Consider the following 5,873-nt stretch of genomic DNA (forward strand, 5'->3'; position numbering starts at 1 on the left):
TCCAGTTCCCTTGATAAGGAAAAGAAAAAAAAGTTGCCTGGGTTACATACCCAAGAGTGTTCTCTGTACAGGTAGCTCATTTCCCCCCAAGGGGCGGAGATTGAAATCGGTCCAGGGAGCCTTGCGAACGGGAATGGTTGTTCCGCTTTATGAGTCGGCGTTTAAATACGCGTCGGGGGATTAGAGCGGCTCTGGATGCTTCAAAATTGGCATTCCTACGCGGCGGGGCCTGTTCCCTTGAATAGGAAAAGGAAAATAAAAAAGTTTCCCAGGGACATACCACACCATTGTTCTTTGTACACGTAGCTCATTTCCCCCCGCGGCGGACACTGAGACAGGTCCAGGGAGCCTTGCGATGCGAATGGTTTTTCTGCTTTATGTCTTGGGCTTTAATTAAAATACGCGGCGGATGATTAGCGCGCCTCTGGATGCTTCGAAGTTAGCCTTCATACGTGGAAAATCCAGTTCCCTTGATAAGAAAAAGAAAAAAAAAGTTGCCTGGGTTACATACCCAGGAGTGTTCAATGTACAGGTAGCTCATTTCTCCCCAGTGGCGGAGACTGAAATCGGCCCAGGGAGCCTTGCGAACGGGAATGGTTGTTCTGATTTATGAGTTCGCCTCTAAATACGCGTCGGGGGATTAGCGCGGCTCTGGATGCTTCAAAATTGGCATTCCTACGCGGCGGGGCCTGTTCCCTTGAATAGGAAAAGGAAAATAAAAAAGTTTCCCAGGGACATACCACAGCATTGTTCTTTGTACACGTAGCTCATTTCCCCCCGCGGCGGACACTGAGACAGGTCCAGGGAGCCTTGCGATGCGACTGGTTTTTCTGCTTTATGAGTTGGGCTTTAATTAAAATACGCGGCGAATGATTAGCGCGCCTCTGGATACTTCGAAGTTAGCCTTCCTACGCGGAAAATCCTGTTCCCTTGATAAGGAAAAGAAAAAAAAAGTTGCCTGAGTTACATACCCAGGAGTGTTCTCTGTACAGGTATCTCAATTCCCCCCAGGGGCGGACATTGAAATCCGTCTAGGGAGCCTTGCGAACGGGAATGGTTGTTCCGCTTTATGAGTTTTCCTTTAAATACGCGTGGGGGATTAGAGCGGCTCTGGATGATTCAAAATTGGCATTCCTACGCGGCGGGGCCTATTCCCTTGAATAGGAAAAGGAAAATAAAAACGTTTCCCAGGGACATACCACAGCATTGTTCTTTGTACACGTAGCTCATTTCCCCCCGCGGCGGACACTGAGACAGGTCCAGGGAGCCTTGCGATGCGAATGGTGTTTCTGCTTTATGAGTTGGGCTTTAATTAAAATACGCGGCGGATGATTAGCGCGCCTCTGGATGCTTCGAAGTTAGCCTTCATACGCGGAAAATCCAGTTCCCTTGATAAGAAAAAGAAAAAAAAAGTTGCCTGGGTTACATACCCAGGAGTGTTCTCTGTACAGGTAGCTCATTTCCCCCCAGGGGCGGAGATTGAAATCGGTCCAGGGAGCCTTGCGAACGGGAATGGTTGTTCCGCTTTATGAGTTGGCATTTAAATACGCTTCGGGGGATTAGAGCGGCTCTGGATGCTTCAAAAATGGCATTCCTACGCGGCGGGGCCTGTTCCCTTGAATAGGAAAAGAAAAATAAAAAAGTTTCCCAGGGACATACCACAGCATTGTTCTTTGTACACGTAGCTCATTTCCCCCCGCGGCGGACACTGAGACAGGTCCAGGGAGCCTTGCGATGCGAATGGTTTTTCTGCTTTATGACTTGGGCTTTAATTAAAATACGCGGCGGATGATTAGCGCGCCTCTGGTTGCTTCGAAGTTAGCGTTCATGCGTGGAAAATCCAGTTCCCTTGATAAGAAAAAGAAAAAAAGTTGCCTGGGTTACATACCCAGGAGTGTTCTCTGTACAGGTAGCTCATTTCTCCCCAGTGGCGGAGACTGAAATCGCTCCAGGGAGCCTTGCGAACGGGAATGGTTGTTCCGCTTTATGAGTTGGCCTTTAAATACGCGTCGGGGGATTAGAGCGGCTCTGGATGCTTCAAAATTGGCATTCCTACGCGGCGGGGCCTGTTCCCTTGAATAGGAAAAGGAAAATAAAAAAGTTTCCCAGGGACATACCACAGCATTGTTCTTTGTACACGTAGCTCATTTCCCCCCGCGGCGGACACTGAGACAGGTCCAGGGAGCCTTGCGATGCGAATGGTTTTTCTGCTTTATGAGTTGGGCTTTTATTAAAATACGCGGCGAATGATTAGCGCGCCTCTGGATGCTTCGAAGTTAGCCTTCCAACGCGGAAAATCCAGTTCCCTTGATAAGGAAAAGAAAAAAAAAGTGCCTGGGTTACATACCCAGGAGTGTTCTCTGTACAGGTAGCTCATTTCCCCCCAGGGGCGGAGATTGAAATCGGTCCAGGGAGCCTTGCGAACGGGAATGGTTGTTCCGCTTTATGAGTTGGCATTTAAATACTCTTCAGGGGATTAGAGCGGCTCTGGATGCTTCAAAATTGGCATTCCTACGCGGCGGGGCCTGTTCCCTTGAATAGGAAAAGGAAAATAAAAAAGTTTCCCAGGGACATACACAGCATTGTTCTTTGTACACGTAGCTCATTTCCTCCCGCGGCGGACACTGAGACAGGTCCAGGGAGCCTTGCGATGCGAATGGTTTTTCTGCTTTATGACTTGGGCTTTAATTAAAATACGCGGCGGATGATTAGCGCGCCTCTGGTTGCTTCGAAGTTAGCCTTCATGCGCGGAAAATCCAGTTCCCTTGATAAGAAAAAGAAAAAAAAAGTTGCCTGGGTTACATACCCAGGAGTGTTCTCTGTACAGGTAGCTCATTTCTCCCCAGTGGCGGAGACTGAAATCGGTCCAGGGAGCCTTGCGAACGGGAATGGTTGTTCCGCTTTATGAGTTGGCCTTTAAATACGCGTCGGGGGATTAGAGCGGCTCTGGATGCTTCAAAATTGGCATTCCTACGCGGCGGGGCCTGTTCCCTTGAATAGGAAAAGGAAAATAAAAAGTTTCCCGGGGACATACCACAGCATTGTTCTTTGTACACGTAGCTGATTTCCTCCCGCGGCGGACACTGAGACAGGTCCAGGGAACCTTGCGATGCGAATGGTTTTTCTGCTTTATGAGTTGGGCTTTTATTAAAATACCCGGCGAATGATTAGCGCGCCTCTGGATGCTTCGAAGTTAGCCTTCCTACGCGGAAAATCCAGTTCCCTTGATAAGGAAAAGAAAAAAAAAGTTGCCTGGGTTACATACCCAAGAGTGTTCTCTGTACAGGTAGCTCATTTCCCCCCAAGGGGCGGAGATTGAAATCGGTCCAGGGAGCCTTGCGAACGGGAATGGTTGTTCCGCTTTATGAGTCGGCGTTTAAATACGCGTCGGGGGATTAGAGCGGCTCTGGATGCTTCAAAATTGGCATTCCTACGCGGCGGGGCCTGTTCCTTTGAATAGGAAAAGGAAAATAAAAAAGTTTCCCAGGGACATACCACAGCATTGTTCTTTGTACACGTAGCTCATTTGCCCCCGCGGCAGACACTGAGACAGGTCCAGGGAGCCTTGCGATGCGAATGGTTTTTCTGCTTTATGACTTGGGCTTTAATTAAAATACGCGGCGGATGATTAGCGCGCCTCTGGATGCTTCGAAGTTAGCCTTCATACGTGGAAAATCCAGTTCCCTTGATAAGAAAAAGAAAAAAAAAGTTGCCTGGGTTACATACCCAGGAGTGTTGTCTGTACAGGTAGCTCATTTCCCCCCAGGGGCGGAGATTGAAATCGGTCCAGGGAGCCTTGCGAACGGGAATGGTTGTTCCGCTTTATGAGTTGGCATTTAAATACGCGTCGGGGGATTAGAGCGGCTCTGGATGCTTCAAAATTGGCATTCCTACGCGGCGGGGCCTGTTCCCTTGAATAGGAAAAGAAAAATAAAAAAGTTTCCCAGGGACATACCACAGCATTGTTCTTTGTACACGTAGCTCATTTCCCCCCGCGGCGGACACTGACACAGGTCCAGGGAGCCTTGCGATGCGAATGGTTTTTCTGCTTTATGACTTGGGCTTTAATTAAAATACGCGGCGGATGATTAGCGCGCCTCTGGTTGCTTCGAAGTTAGCCTTCATACGCGGAAAATCCAGTTCCCTTGATAAGAAAAAGAAAAAAAAGTTGCCCGGGTTACATACCCAGGAGTGTTCTCTGTACAGGTAGCTCATTTCTCCCCAGTGGCGGAGACTGAAATCGGTCCAGGGAGCCTTGCGAACGGGAATGGTTGTTCCGCTTTATGAGTCGGCCTTTAAATACGCGTCGGGGGATTAGAGCGGCTCTGGATGCTTCAAAATTGGCATTCCTACGCGGCGGGGCCTGTTCCCTTGAATAGGAAAAGGAAAATAAAAAAGTTTCCCAGGGACATACCACAGCATTGTTCTTTGTACACGTAGCTCATTTGCCCCCGCGGCAGACACTGAGACAGGTCCAGGGAGCCTTGCGATGCGAATGGTTTTTCTGCTTTATGACTTGGGCTTTAATTAAAATACGCGGCGGATGATTAGCGCGCCTCTGGATGCTTCGAAGTTAGCCTTCATACGTGGAAAATCCAGTTCCCTTGATAAGAAAAAGAAAAAAAAAGTTGCCTGGGTTACATACCCAGGAGTGTTGTCTGTACAGGTAGCTCATTTCCCCCCAGGGGCGGAGATTGAAATCGGTCCAGGGAGCCTTGCGAACGGGAATGGTTGTTCCGCTTTATGAGTTGGCATTTAAATACGCGTCGGGGGATTAGAGCGGCTCTGGATGCTTCAAAATTGGCATTCCTACGCGGCGGGGCCTGTTCCCTTGAATAGGAAAAGAAAAATAAAAAAGTTTCCCAGGGACATACCACAGCATTGTTCTTTGTACACGTAGCTGATTTCCCCCCGCGGCGGACACTGAGACAGGTCCAGGGAGCCTTGCGATGCGAATGGTTTTTCTGCTTTATGAGTTGGGCTTTTATTAAAATACGCGGCGAATGATTAGCGCGCCTCTGGATGCTTCGAAGTTAGCCTTCCTACGCGGAAAATCCAGTTCCCTTGATAAGGAAAAGAAAAAAAAAGTTGCCTGGGTTACATACCCAGGAGTGTTCTCTGTACAGGTAGCTCATTTCTCCCCAGTGGCGGAGACTGAAATCGGTCCAGGGAGCCTTGCGAACGGGAATGGTTGTTCCGCTTTATGAGTTGGCCTTTAAATACGCGTCGGGGGATTAGAGCGGCTCTGGATGCTTCAAAATTGGCATTCCTACGCGGCGGGGCCTGTTCCCTTGAATAGGAAAAGGAAAATAAAAAGTTTCCCAGGGACATACCACAGCATTGTTCTTTGTACACGTAGCTGATTTCCCCCCGCGGCAGACACTGAGACAGGTCCAGGGAGCCTTGCGATGCGAATGGTTTTTCTGCTTTATGAGTTAGGCTTTTATTAAAATACGCGGCGAATGATTAGCGCGCCTCTGGATGCTTCGAAGTTAGCCTTCCAACGCGGAAAATCCAGTTCCCTTGATAAGGAAAAGAAAAAAAAAAGTTGCCTGGGTTACATACCCAGGAGTGTTCTCTGTACAGGTAGCTCATTTCCCCCCAGGGGAGGAGATTGAAATCGGTCCAGGGAGCCTTGCGAACGGGAATGGTTGTTCCGCTTTATGAGTTGGCATTTAAATACGCTTCGGGGGATTAGAGCGGCTCTGGATGCTTCAAAATTGGCATTCCTACGCGGCGGGGCCTGTTCCCTTGAATAGGAAAAGGAAAATAAAAAAGTTTCCCAGGGACATACCACAGCATTGTTCTTTGTACACGTAGCTCATTTCCCCCCGCGGCGGACACTGAGACAGGTCCAGGGAGCCTTGCGATGC

This window comes from Haemaphysalis longicornis, unplaced genomic scaffold (genome assembly GCF_048455015.1).
Source record: "Haemaphysalis longicornis isolate Haplotype H1 unplaced genomic scaffold, Haemaphysalis longicornis Haplotype H1 scaffold_15, whole genome shotgun sequence".
NCBI lineage: Eukaryota > Metazoa > Arthropoda > Arachnida > Ixodida > Ixodidae > Haemaphysalis > Haemaphysalis longicornis.